The 22,747-nt window shown below is 37.8% G+C and overlaps 1 long non-coding RNA gene across 1 annotated transcript; it reads right to left on the bottom strand.

Moving 5' to 3' along the window:
• Nucleotides 1-13,235: 13,235 nt before the first annotated feature.
• LOC148050306 (uncharacterized) lies at nucleotides 13,236-16,042 on the bottom strand. Its single transcript, XR_015701666.1, has 3 exons — nucleotides 15,965-16,042; nucleotides 14,247-14,349; nucleotides 13,236-14,077 (listed from the first exon to the last, which is right to left on the bottom strand). It is a non-coding gene; the product is annotated as an uncharacterized LOC148050306 (long non-coding RNA).
• Nucleotides 16,043-22,747: the final 6,705 nt, after the last annotated feature.

The following is a 22,747-nucleotide window of genomic DNA, read 5'->3' as shown; positions in this document are numbered from 1 at the left end:
ACATCATTTTTCAGGGAGCAGCTTCTCACCATCTTTTCTGCCCCGTGTTTCCCTCATGGCATCATGGGCAAGAGGGGACAGAGGGTTGCATGTAACTTTTCTGCACTGTAAGTAAGGATCACAGACAGTGGGACAATCTCATTCTTTTTCACGGTACTCCAGAGATCATGAAGTATGTGCTTGAAGGCATGTGTGCATTTAATCAGTTCGGACATTAAATAAAATTAAGCTCAAGTTTAGGCATGCTCTAGCCAAAGGGAATTCTAGCTTGCAGCCACAGCACCCAGATCCCAGACATGTATCTTGCATCTTTACAAAATAATACAATTTTCTGCCTAATGCTATTCCACTCCTTTTTCCCAAGGGGAATGCACCTTCCGAAGACGTAACCTGTAAGCTCCTTAGCCAGCGTATCTTCTGACAAGCTTTGCCTCTCTAGTCCTTGCAAAGCAGCCCACATACCCTCGGTTCACCCTCCTCTCAGCTGAGATGGCAGAAGCAGGGCAGTCTGAGTGCCACTTCTCGTACTCAAACTGCGAGTAGCGAGCTGCTTACACAAATCCTCCTCACGGCTGGCCCAGCGTGACAGCTTTCGGCATGCTAACGCAGGGCTGTACGCCTGGAAGAGCCAGCCAGCCTGCAGTGGTGGGAGCATTTTGATCGCAGACTGCAGTAAATATTTAATTATCGTGTGATTTCTTCTGTGCAAACCTCAAAGCGTTTCTCAATATCAATACTTGCTCTAGTTATATGTAACCATCTTTCAACTTTAAGAAATATATTCAGGAGTAATAATAAATATTTCATAAAACTGTAACTAAAAGCTGTTTGTAGACTTTAGGTGACCTGCTGCTTATTCCGAGGTGAGAGGAAGTACTTCAAGAGTGTATTAATTTCAAATAATTTTAAAGAAGTCTTATATTTGTTGGCTATCTGCTTTACCCAGCTGAAAATCAAGGCCAAGATGATTCAGTCATTATACTGTAACGTGAATTCGCTGTCCTCCCTTCATACAACATACACAGCATGATTCAAGGTTAAGCATAGAATATCAAAAGACTCATAGCATGGACAATTTTAATGGTAAAGGAACCTTGACTTTTACTGATTATATTAGTTCAACTAAAATTGACCTTCAATATATGAAGATTTCATTTTCACAAATAAATGGTATGACTGATGCCTTTTATTAGGCTTACAAAAAAGTAATCAGAATTGAAGCTTTCAAGGCCACAATCTCTTTTTCAGTTAAAATTACAGATAACGGAAGGAAAGACATAGCTATGAGATCTTAAAAGCTGAACTAATCTTTTTTTGTTTGTTTGTTTCTTAATAAAAGGCGGTAGTATTACTATTTATCAGGTCCTGCTAGCTAGCATTGCCGCTAAATAACAACATGCCACTTTCCAGTATTATCACCAGAGTCGTTGCTTGTGCATATTTATCCAGTTAATGGGATGGATTTATTACAAGTATTGAATAATTTGGACCCAGCCTACACTGATGTATTTTATGGCATGTGGTCAACACAGCTATTATGGCATGGATCTGCAACTGCTCTATAAACTGGAGCATACAGTCATTAAAATGAATGAGCACAAGTGTTTGTTATGCTGTTTTTAATTATATGTTTATCTCTTTCTCTTTTATACTTCCATTTTATTTATAACACATGTGGTCACATATGGGCCATAGATGTCATCTTAGGGGGTTTAAGCAAATCCTAGGCAACCATATTCCTTCATTTAGGAGGGTATAACTTACCTTAGCATTAATTATAGGGCTATATATCTTAATTTACATACATATTCCTGATTTTTAGTGAAGTCCAGTATTCAGAGTTGAGAGTATTCTAAAGGGATAAGGAACAAATCTCCATCATGTGGAACATTGATTATGAGAGGGATGGTTTTAATGCTTATCACAGGTTAAACATAGGTTTATTATTTAAATTAGACATTTACATTATGACTTGGACATTTCCTGAAGAAGTCTCTTTAATAACTTGTGTAGAACAGAAAATCCTGGAGACTGAAACTCATTGAACTATTAGTTTAACATCTGATAGTTTAAAATAATAGTTTCAGGCACAAATTAATGATACTTTCAGGGCTCAGTTCTGTTTTCTTAAAGTTCTGCCATGTGGATAAATATCATTCCCTTGTACACTGGTGAAAAATAGTCTGAAAAAGTAGTACAGGTGTTGGAGGACATCTCTGATAGCACGGCTCCGCCAAAGCTGCCAATGGACAAGGAGGCACTGGAAACCAGGATCCATGTAACGGCGCAAGAAATCCAGGGGAATGGACCTTGCCTCCAGGGGTCATTGGCATCCTGTTAGGTCTGTGGTTTATACCATGAAGACCATTTGACTTATTCTCAGTTGGCTTATGGGCTTATTCTTCATGTGATTTTATCAGTGGAAATGGGCCAGAAAAACTGAAAGAAAATTGAAAGCACACATTCAGTGAGTTCTATAGCCTTCAAATTTGCTTTCTATGAATGTTAATGCCAGAAAGCACAATCATCTAAACTTTCATGAAAATCAAAGACATCATTTTAACCCATGTTCCTCCTTTGGACAATTAGGAGTCAAAGAGAATAGTGTCTAGACACATGAATCTATGAAAATTTGCATATACACATTACTTTCTCCATTGGGTGGGCTATCAGTTGTATTCCCAACATTGGCTCAAGGCCTATATCTTTCACATGACAGAATGTGAACAATTTATGCATTTAGCTAAATCTGCTTAACCTGGGTCAAACTACACCCATGTTGGAGCTCTGCCATCATAAGGGAAAAAGAATTACAGATCTGATGGTACATGTTCTGATGAAGGAGAAACAGTGACACTGCACTGATCAACAGTTTAACAATGACACAAGTGGCTCCCTCTGAGGACAGGATCAGGTCTATTGAAATGATCAATTTAAGTTTTAAATTATACTTTTAATTATTTAAAATAGAACGTTGGCAGAGCTAGGAGAAAAAAAAATCCCTTTGTGTCAAACAGTAATTACATCTGACTTTTCCATCGAAAACTCTTAAGTGGTGTAGCACTGCATTATAACATCTTAAAAGTATAAGGTTCTTTCTTTTGCATAGTTCAGATTGTGCACTGAACTAGATAGCTTTGTTAGTCGGGCACACGGCTCTTCATTCCTGGAACCCTGCTTGAACTCTTTCCTTAAATGAATACACTGGTTTTGCTCAGTCATTAGTAGGCAGTAACTCATATCGAAATGCATTGCATTTAATTCAGGACAGTTGGCAGTCTCAGCACAAGAGAGACTCCAAAATGAGCCAGCATATAAAGGAGGGGAATGTCTTCAGCTTAGAGCTGGGGTTACCACTAGGGCAAGGAGGGGATTTTCTCACTCCAGCTGTCTGCATCAGAACTGGTATTCAGTTCCTGGTACTCTGAGACCTGTAATCTTGGTGAGGGGAAAGAAAAAAAAAAGAAAAAAAGAAACAAACAAACAAAAAACAACAACAACAAAAACGCTCAAATACTCACTTGGAGAAGAGAAAATTGTAACTAAGCCATGTAATAAAAATCAGAAATATACATGCTCGTGCATCAGTCGCCTCCATTTCAGATGTGATGCCAAACAGAGAGGATGAATGAGGGCTCAGCTTGGTTAGGAAGAGTGCAAAAATCAACAGCACTAAAGCTACTTTTCAGGTTAGCATAATCTTCTGTCTGCAAACACTGTCTGTTTTATCTGATTTTTTTTTTATTGGACAGCTGTGATCTTCTCCTTTCAAAACCTTGTCACCGCCGTTCAGCAGAAATGTAAGTGATATGATTAAGGAACATGGCATCTTGTATAATCGGTCGTAATCATTATCTAGGGGTTTCAGTAACATGACACATGCACAGCAACAGCAGCATCTGCTATGGACTGACAGATATCTCAAGCTCAGGATGATGGAAGCACACTCAGGGATTTGTAAACTTGTCTTGGCTAATGCCACTATCCTGATGTGAACCTGTTGTTGGCTATGCTGCTTAAAGGCCAAAGATTAAAAGTATTTTATAAAGTTCATCCTATCCCTCATGAACCTACATCTCTGGCCGGTGTGGGATGTATTGCCTTAGCAGACCTTTCCCACTTTCACTGATAGGATGGTACTTTTGGAAGTAGCTGTAAAGAGCAGAGTTCTATTTTTATAGCGTTTCCTCACCATGCATCAGGTTGGTCTTTTACAAACACTCAGTACTGGATTAACTGTGTTTCCAGAGAACTCAACAAAGTTGAATTGCGTAGTACACTATGTAAGTTATAAACACTAGGGGATGGACTCCCTGTCACAGGGACACGTGACCGTAACTTGAGTGAGCGCTACCGTGTCTTTGCTGCTTGCTTAGAAGCTCCGTTACCCTACGTATGAGCTGAAGACTGCTAGCCATGGCCCCAGTGACAGCAGCCATATTCGGGATGCTTCGTAAGGGAGATCTGAAGTCTGTTTCTTCCTCAGCCTGCAGAGACTAAAATTCAATCTCTCACTTTCTGCACGTGTTCCCTAACCCCTGTGCTACTAAAGATCTGGGAGAAGTAGAGATGAGAGATGTTTTCCATGCCTCCTTGTTATAACAGAGTCACTGGAAGGCAAATGGCAGTGAGCCAGGAGGAGAACAAGCAAATAGAATCACGCCAGAAATGGGATACATGCGGGGTTTTTTATGTTTTTTGTTTTGGCAAAATTTAGAACAGCTGTATACTGCACTAATTTACTCTGAGGTCTGATTGATTGCCAAGGCCGTGGTTGGGGACATCACTTCTGCACACCAACTGTGGAAATTCATCATTCCTCCATGTCGACATTAGCGGATTAAGACTTGGGCACTGTTTCTTTATTGCAACTCCAAAATTTTGCTTTTGGTCACTTCTAGACAGGATCTTGTATTCAGCCTGCTTCATTCAACTTTTTGTAAACATTACTGCAGCTGTATTTCTGGGACTGTACAAGCTATTAGCCAGTGGGCGTCGTAAAGTCAGGTTTGTTCTGCAACGAAGCAAAATCTTTTTTTCTGCAAACATGGCAGTTTATAAAGGTAAGGTCCATCTAGACAGGCTGCTCTAACAGTACCATTTATTTGCATCTCTCATATATCTCAGTTACAGGAGTGTCAGTATGCAATATTCATAATTAACGGATCCCAAGTAACATTTAGGGTTACTCCCAAGTAAAAGCAAGGGTTACATTTGTTATCCAACACTTGTGAATGATGACCACATTGAAAAAAGTCACAGTCTGTTCTTGGGCAATCTTTAAATGGGTTAAATGCTTTAAAATACTTGTGTAAACTTCTGCGTATTATATATATATTCATTTCTACAGATCATGTTGCATCAAACCACGTTACCCTAAGAATAACACAGCTAATTGTTCCAAAAGTGTTTATTCCTACTTTGCTTTTTTAAGGCTTTATGGATAAAGATGCTTGATAAAATTTTATAACATTATGATTCAGATTTCCTTACTCTCGCCATGTAGGACCTTATTCCACAAATCATCTCCTTAGGTTAGCTTTTTTGATTACGGGAATGGGCTATGCTGATTTATACCATTTGAGAATCTGGACCATTGAGTTCAAGAGGATGACTAATGGAGTCAGATGCTCATCAAGTTCAGTGATGGTATCAGAATCTGATTCTGCTTGTGTTCAGGGACAAAGGATCGAGAACTGATGAAAGCAGAGGCAATTAGTTAACCACATTTATGAAGGAGACAAATACAGAATGCAAATGCACCTGCCTATTTAAGGCTTCCTGTACTATTGCCTCATGGAACAAAAAAAATTCATTTTGCTTTATTCTCAAATACAAACTTATTGGATGATTATTGTGTAAGTGCCAGGATGTAGGTATCAAAATTCACTCTTCCTTCTTGTTTTCTTGCAGGTCAAGGTTTGAAAGAAAAATATGTGTATAAATAAAACAGGCACAGATCAGATGTAAAAATCCACCTGCTTCATTTATTAATGCAATTCTGCATGTGAAAATATAATGTCAGGAATGAGGTAGCATATGAAAGTACTGCTAGATAAATTTAAAGAGAATTTTGAATAAAGATACATTTGGGAATATAAAACAGGGTGAGATTCAACATAATGTAATCAAAGGTAGAGAAAAGAATATGACACAACAGGGCAATGATCAGAATTTCAGTTTTTTAAAATTGCATTTTTACTGAAGACATTGCCACAGGTGAAGTTACGGTAGCTGCTCCCACTTTCTGCACGGGCGCCTTCACTTTGCCTCTGAGACAAACACCTGCTAATATTAGCTACCTACCTCCAGTCGCCACCAGAAGGAGCTTAGCAGATGATATTTTCATTGGATTGTGCAATAATGTGAAGTCTTCTCTAATCTTATTTGGCACATTATCTATTGGGTTTATGGAAATCCTCAATGAACTTTAACCTGGAGGTGTAACAGTCACATAAACTCTGCATGTGAGTGTGTGTTGCAGTGGTGATGAGGTGTGCCCTTGACTTTACCTACCGCCTAAGTCTTCGGCTAGGCCTACAAGCAACTCTTAAATCCAAAGGGAATGAAGTATAAAAATCAGTCTTCCAAACACATAGCACTTTGGCTGATTAGCATGCAGAAAAAAAGAATTAATAATGAGGAGAAAAAAAAAATTGCCAGAAACTACAAACACCAGGGAGCCCGTTTCAGTGTTACTTGAAAATAAAGCAACAATAGCAAGACTAGTCGTCTCATTAAATAATAATTTGTTATTTCGCTTTAATGCTGCACATGTTCTTTAATGGCTGTGACTTCTTAAGACAGTTTGACTATAATTTCCACGTATTTATCAATAGGAAACTTGTATAACTTTTAATGAGTCCTTGAACTGACCACCTGTGAACAAGAGGTATCGTAAACCCTGTCTCTTGAAATATGAAAAATAATTTGAACATAAGTTTTCCTTGATGTGGCTGATCTAAAGTGGGTTGTGAAACTACTTGCAGACAGCTCAAACCATCTTCCCTAGAAAATTAAAACATGCCTACCACTTCTGTCCAATGGCAAGGAGTAGAAGGTGTTCCCATTTCTCACATTTGGAAAATTGCAGATAATTAGAGAAGGAAAAAAGTCTATGTTTATTAAAGATTGATTCTTTCAGTAGAAAGGTATATTGATATATTTCTTTGTGGTCAGAGTCCAGCCATCAGGAGAAATTTCCCATTGCTGAAACTGGCCTGATGGTCTTTCATGTCTACATGATTTGTAACTTGGACATCTTCTGACAAGAGACGAATATGTGCTTTGAGCTGGATTCTGGACTCAAGGGAATTTCATTTTCATATGAAATTAAATTAGTATAACTCACTGCAAAATTTCAGAAAAAAATGTGAAAAATGTCATTTCATTTCAGCTGAAACAGCTTGTAAGTTTTACCAGCTCCGACTGCAATGCTGATGACTTATTATAAAATGGAGTCTTACTTCATTTTATTCTTATTTATGTATCATCCGTCAGATTTTCCTGGTTTATTTTGACTTCACTGTTCTGATTAAATGTTAATATTTTGGGTTTAAATTACATATCCTCTGACACATGTTGCCACATGCAGAGATTTCTTTAACAGTGTAATGAGACGATGCTGTATCAATATATCTGCATGAAAATTAAAAAAAAATTATGAAACAAACATGTTACATTTTCAACAAGAATTTTTCAAATATATTGAATTAAAATAATATTCTGTTTTTTCAACACAAAGCATTCAAATGAGGCTTTCCATACAGAAAGTTTGGTTTCAGCACTTGTCATAAAATGGTCATGTTGATGCCTTCAAAGCTAAATATTTTCAAGGCATCCATTTTTTCAAAATATTTGAAATTCTGCATTTTCAACCCAAAGCAGGAAGAAATAAAATGTCAAAAAGTGAATGAAATTTAAATTCCAGATTTACACACAGTTCTTTAATTTTCAGTCCATAGTTATGGGTTATGTTCCAACTCCCAACACACTGCAGAACAAAATGCATGTCCTGGAACTCCAGTGCCATTTGTGGGAAGACTATAGATATGTTGAATGCATTTCCCAGTATCTGATCTACAAGGGAGAATGGTGAAGAAACCAGAAAAAGGGAGAAGACAAAACCACCACAAACGCACAGTTTTTACAGAAATACTGGTGTGACCAAGGTAAATCCACCCCTTCACTCAGAGGGCAATCACATCACAGGTAACACGATGTTTTACTGCGTTTGGCAGCATTACAGAGACAACCTCTCCGTGATAAACAGATTTTCAGCAATTTTTCCTGTGTGCTGGCCTGAACCAGGTTTTCTTTGATGTTAAACATAAATATCCTAGCGTTACTCCTATTTTCTTCTTGCATAAATAAACTGTCTACAGGCACTGGAAAGAGGGACTTGTTATTTTGTTTCTGTTGTGACAATGTCAAAGAAAAACCACGCTAGGTGTTTTCCAAAGGGCCATCTTTCTCCTGACGAACATCCCTGCAGAAAACATAATTGCATCCTTTTAAAAAATCGTCCTGGTGCCGCAGAATACTGTGTGGATCTGTTGAGCGATTTACTGCACCAATAATACTGTCCTTTAGTTTTCCCACAGTTTTAATGGCAATACATGAAATCTTGGAACTACGCGGTATTTCCCTTTGTGGCATTGGTCTCAAATGAGCTAGGTCCCTCATTTTTCCATTTGACATATTAGAATGAATATAGAGCAGGAGGGGCTGCCTTACATTTTCCATTCTTCATGTTAAACATAATCTCCCAGCCTAAGTGCTGAATCACATCTCCCAACTATTTCCTGCTCCAATTGTGCCTTCGCTTCTGTTGCTTTTATTTACCATGTCAGCTTGCACCTTTCTTAACAGTGTTGCTTTTCTTCCCCTTCAAACAAATATATCCTTTTCTCTATGGCAATTTTTGAAATGTCTGCTCAAGTCAGGGGTTAGACAAACCTTATCAGTATGCGTGTGTGTGTATGTGTGTGCACTTGTGTATGTAATTCAGGTGTTTTCTCTTACTGAGCAGGACGGTTGCATTGGAAAGCTCGTAAAAGCGAGAGTGGCACAACAGCACAATGCATCAAAGGGGGAACAGAGATTCTTTTTTCCCATAATTTTAGCTGAATGCATCACAAAGTGGCAATTATATGGCACATTTTTCTTCTAAAAAATTGGCCTCGTTGTGCCTCTAGACAACAAAACAGCATGAAGAAACCATACAGGCACAGCTTGGTTCCAAATAACCATGTTTACCTAATATACACAAATATGCCAGGCCTAACTATATAAATATTGCTGTTCTGACTTATTTCTGGAAGTTTCTAAAACACATAACGTGGTGAGTAGAAAAGAACATTCGCTATTTATTTTCACTGTAGGAAAAGGCAGTAAGTCTCAGGCATAAACATATTTGCAATGTGATAGGGAAAGATGACAGGAGCATCTATGGAGCATTTTATACCCACTCATATAGTGAAAAACACGCAATAGGAAAAATTCATTTGAGGTGTGCAGCTCAAATTTGTATAACAGGCATTTTGATTTATCTAGAAAATATTTTCTATGGTATTTAATTTGAATTGATTCCTGCTATGTTTTTCTTTTTTTCTTTTATAAGATATTCAAGAGACTCTCAGGATCACATGAAACACTTTTAAGAGAACTACTGGTTACGTCCTATTTTCTTATCTCTTGGGCAGCTTTTTCCAGCATTCAAAATTAGCGCTTGAGTTTTAAAGCTCCCCCCCAAGACTGCTGTCAGATGAGATCTATCAACAGGGAGGTTTTGCTCTGGGGACCTAATGTAGTATTTGAATGCATCAGAAATTGTAAATGATGCAAAACGACTCAAAAAAACCATTGCTAACAAGAACTCAGGAAATTCCCAGCCCAGAAATATGACTGACTTCAATAAATGGCATATTCAAAATGTAACAAAAAATAATTTCAGTCCGATTCCAGGGGAATCGATGGCAGATGAATCTCAGCCTGTGGCACTGCACCGGGCAATGCTGTCTCAGTGTGCCTGTGTCGAGGGCTCGGGGCTGAGATGGCGAGTTCTGCTTTTCTGCCAACCCTGGCAGATAATGGGACTAAGGGCTGTAAGAGGCACTCGCTACCTGGTAGTCAAGTTTTGACTTGAATTGTCCTGTTGGTGGCTTCCACTAGGATTCTTATCAAACAAAGTCACGGTAGTCATTCCTCACCCACAATCACCAATCCAAGAATTATTTCCATTTTCAGTTTCTAGGAAAAATGGAATTTACAGGGCTGAACTCACCTCTCAACTGGTGCGGAGATCAGTGCTGAGATCTAGCAAATATGACTTGATGTGATGCTGAAGCTGCCAAAAATTATTATTGGCATTCATTTCCAGTTGTGCCAATTTTTGGCATGAGGGTGACAACTGGATCTACTACCAGTGGCTCCATCTCCTGCTTCTCGCCCATCCCGATGCTCTCCTGGAAAGTGCTTTGTGATAGGGGCTGCCCCAGGGCATGGAACGCTGGAGTCCTGCTCCATGTCCCAATATAACTGGTTAAATTTTGGAACATCTGACCCTGTAAAACTAAACATCACTATCATTAGAAGCGGTACAAAGAAAAAGATATACAGGGAAAGAATGCTGGAGGGGAAGAAAAAAGTACTTACGAAAAGTGAGAAACGGGAACACTATTCATAATTTATTTCTTTTTTTCCAAAATACTTTACACCATAATTCACATTAAGTCCTGCATTTTATTACTGTAAAAATACCCCCCAACATATCTCCTCCCCTTTTTGGCATTTACTTGCTTTTTAAAGCATTTGAAAAAACATGATTTGTGGTTTGGCTTTTTGTTTTGTTTTTATTTGGTGGGTTTGTGTTTGTCTATTTGCAGGGACAGAGGTGGCTCCACTTAATTACTTTCTTATTCCTCTCCATTTGTCTATTCTGTAAACTTGAATATCTTCCTCTACTTTGGAAAAATTACTTTCTGACTAAATGACAGCTGCCTCTTTCCTCTGGCCACTTTCCAAAAGCCAGAAAATACTTAGAAATTCTGAAGCAGCAACAGGAAATTTGGAAAAAAAGAAAAAAGTAAAAAAGAAGGAAAAAAAATCACTAACATTCTTTTGCACTTTATTCTCACCCAAATATAAAACTCCAAATCTTCTTAAAAATCACTTTTTGAAAATAGAATTTTAAAATTTCAATTTCAAGTTGTTTTGTGGCTATATTTTACACTCCTATGGAAAATAAATTATTTTGTGACTGCCTACTTGGTCACTTATAATTATTTTTTTTTATGAAAAATAGTTCTTGCCAGACATTTTGAGGCAAAAAGAAATCAAGCTGGCATAATAAATCCAAAATATAGTCAGGCTTAAATTATCTACGGGTAGATTTGCTGAAGAAATGAATACACTTATTTAATATACAGCAGTCAAAAACAATGGAAGATATTAAGAGAGAGCCCTGCCACAAAGAAACATGAAAAGATCTCATCGGATATCTAGTCAGTTAGGAGAAACTGTGAATAAAGCAAGAGATATTCTTCAGAGGACTTAATTGAAAAATTCTGTTTTCTTCACAAATTGTTACGTATAGGTCCCTCCCTTCCGACACCTCTTTACTGTCTCCTCATTTCAGTACTCTGGTGTCAAGGTAGGGGTTTTATGCTCCAGTTCCATCATGGATCTAGTCCAACCACAGTGAAATTCAAGCTGAAGAATTGGCTTATTTTTTGTTTCTTTGTGTTTTAATTGAATAAGAATAATATTCTCCAGCTGTGATAATGGGATGGCTCTGGATCTGTCCCACTTCTTAGACCTATCCTTTCATTTCTTTTCTAGAAATCATAAATCTTTGATCATCTGGGTCCAACTGCTTCAAAGCCACTACATCATAAACATTTTTTTTCCACTGATTTCATTTAGCTTCTATGACTTTTTCCCAGAGTTCTGATCCTTATTCAAATTAAACAAACAAACAAAACCATCTTTTTATACCTTTTCCTTGTCCGGACGCCTTGCAAAACAAAGACAAATAACGTCTTTGATCTGGAGAGAACGTGCATTTTCTTTCTTCTTTTAAACAGGCAGAGGATATTCGTGCAAGTGAAGGATCGGGGTCAGGACAGGCAGAGCTTGTAACTGAAGTTGTCTGTCTTCAGGCCATGCAACTCTGCTGCAAGTTTCCCTAATGCCTTGGCAGTGATCCATGGCCTGACCTGGAGACGCTGAGCTGAGACGAAGAAGGCAATTAGGTTATAACCTGAAGTTGGTTCAAACAGAGGGCCTGTAGGTGAACTCTGGCTGCTTTATCCACTAAGCTGCCCTGAATCGGTTTGTAGTTTAAATAGGAACAGGTAGTTTTTGTCAAAAATCATAATTTCTCTAGGAATTGGAATGGTACAAAATACTGAAAAAAATACAGTTACAAAAACTGTTCCCTATACAGTGGAAAAGATGTTTTATTTAAATTTATCTTCTTTGCTGTTCTCCTTTGGGTAGATTCTGTAAGAATATGCTTCTAATTGCATCATTTCATTAGCAAATCTCCTGTTTTATTTAAAGGTGTATATTTAAACGAGAACAGTGTTCAGAAAAAAAAAATATTCTGGTGTATTTGCATTTCTTGAAAGGGACAAACCATGAATGAATGCTACAACAGCATTTGGAATTTCCTCTATATTCCCCTATTTTCTTAATACATTTGGCAGGGGAAAAAAATAAACAAGAATTAAGACACGAACATGGAACCTCAACTTCCACAGATTGGCACAACTCCATCCAAGTCAGTGGAGGTGCTTTGATTTATATCAATTGAAGATCTGGCCTAAAGGTTTATGGGAGGAACGGGAATGGGAGAATTTCAGCAGCGCTTCACTGCCGGAGGAGAGAAGATACGCTGCGGGGAGCTGCACATGCAGTGCGTAGCCCTGACTGCTTACACACTAATTAAACCAGTTTTATATTTTGGTACCAGAAAAATGGTTTAAACCATCTGTTTCTTTTTAGAATATTCTACTAGCTAAGAAGAAAATGTGGTCAATACTAGATCTAGGTGATAAATAGTTGTTTGGGGTTTTTTATTCTGCAGTTGAACCTAAAGATCTAAATAGTATTTGCGTCAGACAGTACTTAAGTACAGATGTAAAGGTTTATTGCAATGCGACAAACAAAATGATCTTAGGTTAATCTGCAATGTTTTGTTTCAACCAAAACAGTGATTTAATTTCTTTAGTATTTTATTTAAGCTTCCCTCTTTCTGCGTGTTTTAACCCTTGCAATATGGAAACGTAATATATTTTGAAACAAACGTTGAAAGAAATATTCCCGATTTTTTTACTGAAACTAATTGTTGAATATCACTCAGTCTGAGGCCTCTTACACATCAGGCAATCAACAGGCTGATGCCTCAGTGGAGTGTTCCAGCAAATTACCTGGCACAGCCATCGCAGGGTAGCTGTGCTGGATCACATCCCCGGAGCTGAATTAGAGGTTGTAAATTGCCTCCACATATCCCTTCCCTCACAGTCGCTTATTGTCCCACATAAGTAGCTATCATTTTAATTGACAGAATGTTGTATGAGGGATGCAAAATCATCAAAAATATGAAGTGTATCATACAGAGACAAAACACAGCCCCATTGAAATTATACCTTGTCAAGAGGGAAAATATTCTGGTTGGCTGAACATGAATCAAAGAATTTGGAGGACCAGAATGCTGGAATTACCTGGACTCAGAAAGTAAGTATAGAAAAGGGCCTGGCTTGCTTATTTAGACTCATCTTTCTCTCAACTTATTTTTCTTTTGTGTTGGTCACAAACAAGGCGTGAAAGTTTAAAAAGGAAAAGTGGGGAAGAATTAAAATATAAATAATAACAACTTGTATTTGTGGAGTAGATGGTATGGGAGACAGATAATGGCACTGAAGCATTTTCCTTGGAAAAACGGCTTGAACCCAGCCGGAGTCCAAAGCGATGGCCATCCATAGGCTGTTCGAGGGCCCAAGTGCGGTGGGCTTGTGGTCCGTGTCCCTCCGTCATAACAGTGTTTAAGTGGTTCACAGGCTCCGCATTGGCCCTATAAACAAAGATGAATTTCACTCTCTGAACACATCCGTCATGTTAGGGCTTTGACACCATGCATGATGGTGCTTAGCAGTCTTGCTACTGTGCACATTAAGAATTTTAGTACTACCTTTTCTCCTCTAAAACAGATACTTCATTAAAAAATAAATACATGCACATACCTGTAGTCACAGTTCCATCATCTTATGCTGCAAAGCCACAAATGGAATATCCAGTTCCCATATCTTTCTTGCCTTTGTTTCCTGCCCCATGGTTTGTAGTGCCCTATGAAACAGGTACATCAATAAAATGAAGATCAAGGGTTATTTTCTCCCTTTTTAAAAAACATAAAAATGAAACACACATGACCAAAAGGCTGGAAAATGTGACAAATAAAAATGTGTTATCCCTCCTGGGTTCTGTTTGATTTTACATTCTGATATCCCTTGCTGACAAGAGAAATATTTTACAACACAGATTCTAGTGGAACTCAACAAAGCTATTTCTGTTTTAAAGACTAAGCGTAGAAGAATCTATACCTTAGTTTTTCTACTGAAAAGAGGGATTAAAAAAAAGTTTACATACACTATTGATTGATTTATTTATTTAATCCATTCACTGATAGCACGAAAGCTTCTGCTTTAGCACTTTACTGTTGATGCTTGACTGAACTATAGAGCTTACTTTTTTTATGCAACCCTGAAATCAGCTTCAACATTGAAGCAAAGGCCATGACACTAGAGATTTTGAAGCAGCTGGAGTAAAAAATATTGGTTTTGTGTGTATCGGTGCAGTAGGTGTTGAAAATACAAAAAAGAGGACCATTGATCAAAATAATAGATAGAAGCATTTTTTAATCTGCACAAGTCCATACATGTTTGTATCTCCAATTGTACACACACATACAAAGACATGCAGAAGTGTATCTCTGTCTCCTGAAGTATTTGGCATTCTATATATCTTTCAGCTTTTAGCTTGATTTCATTGACAGTTCAGTCAGAATGCCATTTCCCCTTCCCTTGTGGCAAGCTATACACGTTAAGCCTTTTTTTTTAACAGTGCTCTTGCGCTGTTTTCTTTCTTTTGCTTGATACATGTTTTGCTTTGTTTTTGAAGCAGAAAAGCACAAGTCCTCAAATAGATTTTTATTGCCAAAAATCAAGTGTGTTTAAAGTACAGCCAACTTGATGAGGCTTTGCTTGAAGGGGAGAGGGAGGTTTCTCCTGCTACCCCAACAGCACTTGCAAGTGCATTGGCCAATGGAAAAGTCAATCTCGGGGTGAGGACCAAGAAAACTCTAACTCTCCTTTCCTCTCCCCGGAGCACAAACCTGAAGGCTCTTGACATCTCCTATGATTTAATCATTAGGACGAGGTGCTCTGCTGAGGAATGGCCTCAGCAGAAGTTCAGATTTCAAGGATAACACCAACAGAATGGTGTAAAAGAGATTTATTTTCTCAATACAGATGTTTATTAAATATATTGTGAGTGCCACCAGTATATTTTCTGCCCTCGCATTCGAAGCACTTTTAAGGAAAACATGTATCGCTATATACGGTTCATAGATGAGTAGACTGAGGCACAGCAAAAACAAATGATCTGGTGGTTCAAAATTAATCAATAAAGTTGCAGAGGAACTCTAAGCAACTGGCTGCGATGGCTTGTTTATTATGCTAAATACATTAACATACCCCAGGACTGACAAATGTTCCAGAAGGCAAGGCTTTTTTGATGCAAAGCCTCCTAATACACCCAACTTTGCACTGAATGCTCTGAGAAGCAAGAGTTAACTTTAATGAAAGCCTGTTTGTGCTTTAAAATGTCATATATATATATATATAGCTTGATTAATGGAAATAGATTAGAAAGACATATATTTTAATACGGAGAACGTACTTACCAGTGCACTATCAGAGCACAACTGACATGGGACGCAGTCTAAACAAAAGTCAGCAGCTACTAATGAGGCTTGTTAGTGATGCTAATCTATGTAAATGTTATTAATTGAGAACATCTATCTTTTATCTCCAACATTTGGTAATCAGGCAATTAAAAAACAATGACATTCCCGGCGGTTGTTCTCCCAGTAAAAAAAAAGTGATCAAAGAGTCCTGAATAAGGAAAGGGAAAGTCCCTTATCAAGAGCTGGGCCTTGCCTTGGGCTACCAGGCCTCATTAAAGGCAGAAAAGCTCTGTTGATCACCAATTAACCTGATTTGTAGGAACTCTGATAAAGACCTCAAACAACATGAGTTTTCTTAACTATAATAAATGACACAGTTTATTGACAAAAATAAAAACGTTTGGTTTGAAAAAGAACATAAAGGAGCTATTCAAATTGGATAGCCCTACCACACACCAGGCCTGAAAGACGTGGGATAGGTTTAACTTCCCCACATTGGTGGCATATTATCAATGCCAGATACAGTCAAACCTATTAACAGCCATATACACAACAACCAAATATATACATATTTGGTAGCTGTCACATAAATTTCTGTCATTTCTAGTCATAACAGACAGCAGATTGCATTAATTATGTATGTACTATGCTCATGAATGGAAATTCAGCGCTCTAGGGTGAACTCTGTATCTTGAAACACGAAAGTAAAAAAAAAAAAAGATATTTTCTTGAGGCTTAATTGGTGGACATTTTGTGATTATACTTTTTTTTTTTAATCTTAGCAGTTGCTTTAAATTATCCCTCGTGTAAATTTCCATATGCCTCTTTAACCCATTCTTTCCTTTCTGGAGAATTTAATTCTTCCTCTCAGGTATTGTTCATAGTGTCACAACTAGTAGGTAGAGCACTGCAGTGTGACTGTCAACTATAATTGTAATTATTGCTAGCAGTTCATTAATTCACATGGTGATGGCCTGTCCCTGTTTGTCTCTCTGGAGAAAGAGGGAATAATAACTAAATGTAAAACTTGGGCCTAGAGTTGAGTGAAAAAGTAGCACAAATATGGTCCCAAACTCAAGCCTTCTCTCTATTTAAAGGTTAAATGGTTTTGTTTTACCACTACAGCTATTCCACCAAACCTGTGCATTGTGAATGTATCTGCTAGAGATGTAATTGTCTGCATATTGGAGGTCTTGCCAGCATTAGCATGTCTTATCAAATTATACCCTGGGCTTACATTGTTTTAAATGCAAAATTTTAAGCGTGCTTTAGGTCTTCAACGATAAAATGCATTTGAGACTGTAAGACTAAACCTGCCTTATTAGGTCTATCGAGTAGCTGATGTCCATGATCTTTATGGGCCAGATCTGACTTTGATAAGAATCAGATTGGGTCATAAAGTGAAAAAATACCACTGTCACTTTTTCTGACATAGCCATTTGACACATTCAGGACTGTATCTCAGATTTATACATCAAAAATTCAGCTCACTTTTCTTCCTTATGACGGAGGCCTTCATCATTTCTATAAAAATACTTTCCATTATAAAATATCTTTTCCTCCTCACATCTGCTTTTTTCATTCTCTATTCATGCCTATTCAATGCAGAACTGAAGTAGTAAAGAAAATCATATGGGGAGGTCCAACGCCTTTAAATGAGCAATTTTTAAGAAACTTCAACAATAATACACAAACTGATGATATGTCACATTTAGCAAAGAATGTTGGGTATCAAAAGACATGTCTGAGAAGAAACAATAAAGAGACATAGCAGCAAGGGTAGTATGAAGTGTCAACAACCCCTTTGAAGCTCAGACCCCTTTTTATTAAGATGATAAAATGAAAGATCAGGTGCTTAATGTTGGAGCATGTGAATATTTTGATCTGAGATGACGTCTACGTTTTTGCTTTTTTAACTAACGCATTATTGCCCCCACACAAAAAAAAAAAAAAAGGTATTGGTTAGTGATACCATGGGTGAGCTTTTATCCTACCATATAGATCTGAGCATGTTTTACAGCAAAGATAATTATCTCTAACCAGTGATTTTGGTTGGTCTTTGATTTAGCTGTTCAAGCAGATGCCACCATAGAGATTCTATTATGCACAAACAATTGTATTTCATTGGTAAGTGCCCTGCATGCCTACCTCATTATTAGAACCCAATTAATTTTTCTTTGTAATAAAATGGAAAGACTTAGAGCTAACAGGAAGGCTAATCTAAAGAAATTTGGACCAACCACAAAAAGTACCTGGAAGAAGCATAAAGACAGACGAGCGGTAATTACGTGACACATGCACACATACAAAAAAGAAAGAACATGAATTGAAGTTTCAGAAACAGGCCCAGGGAGCACAGATCACAATCTGGCTAGATTGCAAAAGTAGTACTAAGATGTCTTAATTATATGATTGATGTAAGCTTCAAAAGAAAGCTCAGTACTCACAATGGCTACAAGGTTATGAGTGTTATCTAATGTATAAAGAAAACTACCACTGAAGGCAAACACTACACGTGAAACTTGAGACCTTTCTCTCTCAGAACCAATCAATAATGTCTTATTTTTAATCTATATTATGTTTAAGAAAATGTGATGACATCCTTGATTGAAGATCACACAAATAATTATGTTAATAATGACTCGCTTTGTAGGATCTACAAGGACCGGATCTACAAGGACTGTCGTTTGAATTCCTGTGACACTGTATGTGAGGGGACCTGGTTCAATTACCTGATAGAAGTACATAGACTATTTGTTTGAGACAAACTGGGAAAAGGACTGCTTGGGGACATTGATTAACACATTCTAACACAGTTCTGATTATTTTAATCCAGTGACTTAGCTCACCAGCAAATTATCTGTTTTCAAGATAGGAGGGTTAGCTGACACTGGGAATCTCATCTTGCAGGGGATTCCAGTATTTCAAAACCCGTTTTTCTCCAAATTGGACAAAAAAACCTTCAAATCCCATTATTTTAGGAGCCAATTTTTTTTTTACTTTTCCTTTCAAATGTCACTAGAATTTAATTTTGTTTCAGTTTTATTATTACAACTGTTAATATCAATGGAAAATAAATAAAGGAAATTTAGATTTCATCAGAAGGAAACATTTTTATAGTTTGTGGTTAAAAATTCAATGAAGAAATCAATACAAACCTTTTTTCAGTCAAGCAAATCATTGTATTCCAGAAGGAAAGTGCTTCATTTGAAAATTCTAAATCGAAGGTGGTTTCTAAGCCTCCTCAAAATTTGCAGAAGATGACCAAATACTCAGCATATCAGTACCACCATCAATAAACTGTTTTTCTGCCTTTCTTTTGGTGCTGAGCTATTTGTTCCAGGGGATATGAAGAAATGTTATCTTTGCATATAAAATGCACTCACCCGTGTACACCCAACAAAATTTATTCTAAGGAACTAATAAATATTTCCTTGCAAGTACCCAAAATTACAGATAAGCTGGATGGACGTGAACTAAGCTTTGTCCACAATAGACAGAAGAATGAAATTAAATGCTATAAATGCACTATGGCACAGCATATATTTTTAACGCAAGCATCGGCATAAACATCGTCTGAGATGGGTTTGGATAGTCCAAACTACCTGATCTTTGTCAGGGCTGTAGGTGAAGCAGTCTTCTCCTCTACCTATCCGATCTGTTTATTATTGAAGGGTAGCTCCCTTGCTTGGAGATACCCAACTATAATCTTAACACAGTTGGCCCAATTCTATTTAAAAGTCCTTTTATGAGCCCTGATTGACCAGGTCTGATGGTAATAGAGTGAGAGTTAATGCTACAAGCATTACATAGAAGAGGCAAAAATAAAAGCTCTAGTGTGCAGACAGGAGGGGTGAAGGGTCCATTGAAAATCAGAGAGATTAGCAACTCATCACATTATATGTGGGTTATCAGGAGACAGAAGTAATGAAAGTGAGACCTATATCCTTGATCAATAAGAGTTTGACTGCATTTTGAGTTCATTTTCCCCTGCCGAGAGTGAGACAGCAAGCTTACTATTGATCACAGTGTTAATCCATAACTAGTCTGGGCCCTAGCCTAGTGGAACAAGGAGGAAAAATAAGATAATAAGCAGGAACTCTTGATCTTTTATTATGGTGTGCTAGATAAAGAGAGTGCAAGGTTCAAGGTGAAATACTTTATGGTTAACCCCTTCTTTGCTGCTTAACTCCAAGTGCATGAATGAAAGTAAATTAGCCAGGCCTCATTTTTTGATGTATATTGACCTTGCATCCTGTTGACAAACCTTTCGCTAGGACACCCACATGTGTGTGCAGGTTACCACTCCACATCTCTTCAAAGCCCAGGGGACAGAGACACTCACATGGCACCAGAGTGATGCCGGGGCCACATCCTCAGCTGGTAAAAGCCTGTGTCTTTCCCCTGAAATAAGCAGGCATGAGTTGCTGGAGCTGAGCTGATATGAGATGCATCCCTAAACCTCACCTTTAGCACTGCCCGTTGGAAGCTAAACTTGCTGATCTTAAGATGAGCAATACTTTCCATTGCTTGTGTATTTATTCTAGCCTTTGTTACAAGCATGCCTAGATATTCTCTGGTCATAGCTTTTGATTGTGGGTTGTTTTTTTTTCCTCTGATGTTTTTAACTGACAACATGTGCAATTAAGACAACTTAATCTTTCCCATGGCAACAGCTGACTGATGTCAGAGATAGCAACCGTTTTGAGGTGAGCAGCTGACGGGAAGTAGTGATGGCCAATTACCTTTTAATAAATCCTGGGAAAAGGAGGAAAATTAACATTGTTATTGCAAATGTGTTTTTAAACAATGAATATTCCATAAACTGTAGCTTCAGTAAAATTTAAAAATAGCAGCATTTCCTTCAAGACTAAGATGATCTCTGTTTCCTAATTAAACTTTCTATAAAGCACTACAAATACGAGTTTTAAGTTTGTTCCATTTGGAGGTGAGGAGCACACCAAGAGCCTAGTAATGCAGGAGACAGCTCCTCTGGCTCCTGTATTGGTATAAGAGAAATATTTGCATCTATATATGCATTCAGCCTTCCTGCCTCATTGTGTGATCTTGTCACATTTCACCAGATAATAGTTTGGTACTGGCGTTTCTAGTCTGAGTTAAAGTGACCCATATTCCAGCAGAGCAGTGGCATTGCCTGTGCTGTTGGCGATGTCTTTGGGATGCAACTGAGAACTAACAGCCTTGCAAATGCAATTTATGCAGAATGGTTTCATTTTCTTTAAAAAAAAATTAACAAAACTCCCCTCTATTCCTTGAGTTTTGGGGCCAAATCTCACAAGTTTGGCCCGCCTAGATAAAAATTCTTTTTCTTCTGTAGACTGCATCAATGCACATCATCCCTAGTGAACAGAGAACACAAAGATGCCAGCACACATGGCACTGAAGGAGTACTCTTACAGCTCTCAGTGTGACTCTCACCATAGTGTGATTATTTGGTCCTATGACTTGGCCAAATCATAATTATACTCTGCCTGCTAATGCTACGTTGCCGTTTCAGTTGGGTAGTGTACCTTTCTGTTCTCCCAGGCTACAACTTATTCATTCAGATAGCCTGTACGACTAATTTACAACCTCTATAGAGCTACCTCACAGTTAGCTCCTTTTAGTAGTTCTTAAATTATCCCTATGCATCATTTACATGTTGCATGAGTTGGTGGGGATAATTAATGCCTGTAAAGCACTCTGAGGTTTTTGGATGAAATGTACAGTAGAATTACAATGAATTATTCTGGTGATGATGATGATAAATACTACAGCAAAAAAATGACAACAGCTTTCATATGCTATTAAAAACACAAAGCTGTAGCTGGAATGCTCTTTTCCAGCTGTGAGTGCCCTGTAGCCTCAGATACTCAAAGAGAGAGGAGATTAATCTTCAAGTGGTAGATAGCCAGTTATTCTTTAGTGTTCAGCATGTTTTACACAAGGGTGTGTAATGCAACTACCCACTGTAACATAAATCAATTTATGGACAAAACAAGAGGAGGAAAAATCCCAGTGTTCTTTAGTTTAATAACACACACAAAAATAATACAGGGAAAAGTGAATGATAAGAGTCCCAAGAAGTGGCAGGATTTTTTTAGAGAATATCAAATTGCTAAAATATCGCTGTAGGCAGCACCCACAGGTTAAGCTGAGTGGTTCTTCCTACACAACATAGAGAAGCAGAGACTCCTGCAGATCAAAAGCAAGCATCTCTTTGCAGTTTTAGGGGCTATGTTTACTGGACTTCTCTCCTTTATTTTATAGTATTTCAGTAGTTCAATGCATGTCATTAGTTTTATATTCTGAAAACACAGCTTTGACTGCAGAGGCTCAAATATTTGACGCCTTTAATTCAAGGTGTTGGTTTTCCCTGACAAGGAGGTTTCCCCAAACTCTCTCATCTCATTTTTGTCGCACACTTGAAAGCACGCATTAAGTTTGCAACGAAAGAGGTGGTTAGAGCAGAGGAAATTGTAAAGTGGACTCTTGCACAGGAGCTGCTTTTATAAGGCCATGATCTAGACTGGACACTGATGCCTCGATTTATGCAGGTATTTATATATGCATGTGAACAAGGCATAGATTTGTGTGCTTTGAACAACATCCCCTAAATCTTTATGGATTGTATTTTCTGACTACAGCCTCCATTTATACACATGCCAATATTTAGTGCAATCCCTGCACAAATAAATGTTATTGTCTTCATCTAACCAAGGCAGCAACCTTAAAAATATCACTCATGACAGATATGTGTATAGAGATTCAAACCTACAG

Source organism: Nipponia nippon, unplaced genomic scaffold (assembly GCF_047370975.1).
Source record: "Nipponia nippon isolate SJK-2023a ecotype South Korea unplaced genomic scaffold, ASM4737097v1 scaffold_9, whole genome shotgun sequence".
Classification (NCBI taxonomy): Eukaryota; Metazoa; Chordata; class Aves; order Pelecaniformes; family Threskiornithidae; genus Nipponia; species Nipponia nippon.
The sequence above is the reverse complement of the archived record's forward strand: the minus strand, read 5'-3'. Positions and strand labels throughout refer to the sequence as shown.